We start from the raw sequence: 281 nt of genomic DNA, 5'->3' as shown, positions 1-281 counted from the left end.
TTCCTGAAAATAACTGAATATTCGCAGGAATACACTATTAAGATTGAAACCCCAGGCATTCATAATGGCAACTATGATAAAATAGACTCATTTATCACTGAAGATTAAGAATGAGTACCAGGAATTTCTGCTTCTTTACCTCCCTCAGAACACTAACATTTCTGGGGTAAATGTATCATTATTTTACACAAAGAAATTTCAAATCTTTTTGAAGAAATAGAAATACGTTTCATTATTGTTTTTGTTTACATAAGCTTTGCCTGGCGGATTTCATTTATGTG

The 281-nt window shown here is 31.7% G+C and overlaps 1 protein-coding gene across 2 annotated transcripts in view; it reads right to left on the bottom strand.

Annotated features, from left to right (window-relative positions):
• LOC119591424 (dipeptidase 1-like) overlaps nucleotides 1-281 on the bottom strand; it is a 285,765-nt gene that overhangs the window by 216,725 nt on the left and 68,759 nt on the right. The gene's annotated exons all lie outside the window — the stretch shown is intronic.

The sequence above is a fragment of the Penaeus monodon genome, chromosome 28, assembly GCF_015228065.2.
Source record: "Penaeus monodon isolate SGIC_2016 chromosome 28, NSTDA_Pmon_1, whole genome shotgun sequence".
NCBI lineage: Eukaryota > Metazoa > Arthropoda > Malacostraca > Decapoda > Penaeidae > Penaeus > Penaeus monodon.
This window is presented reverse-complemented; position numbering and strand designations above follow the sequence as displayed.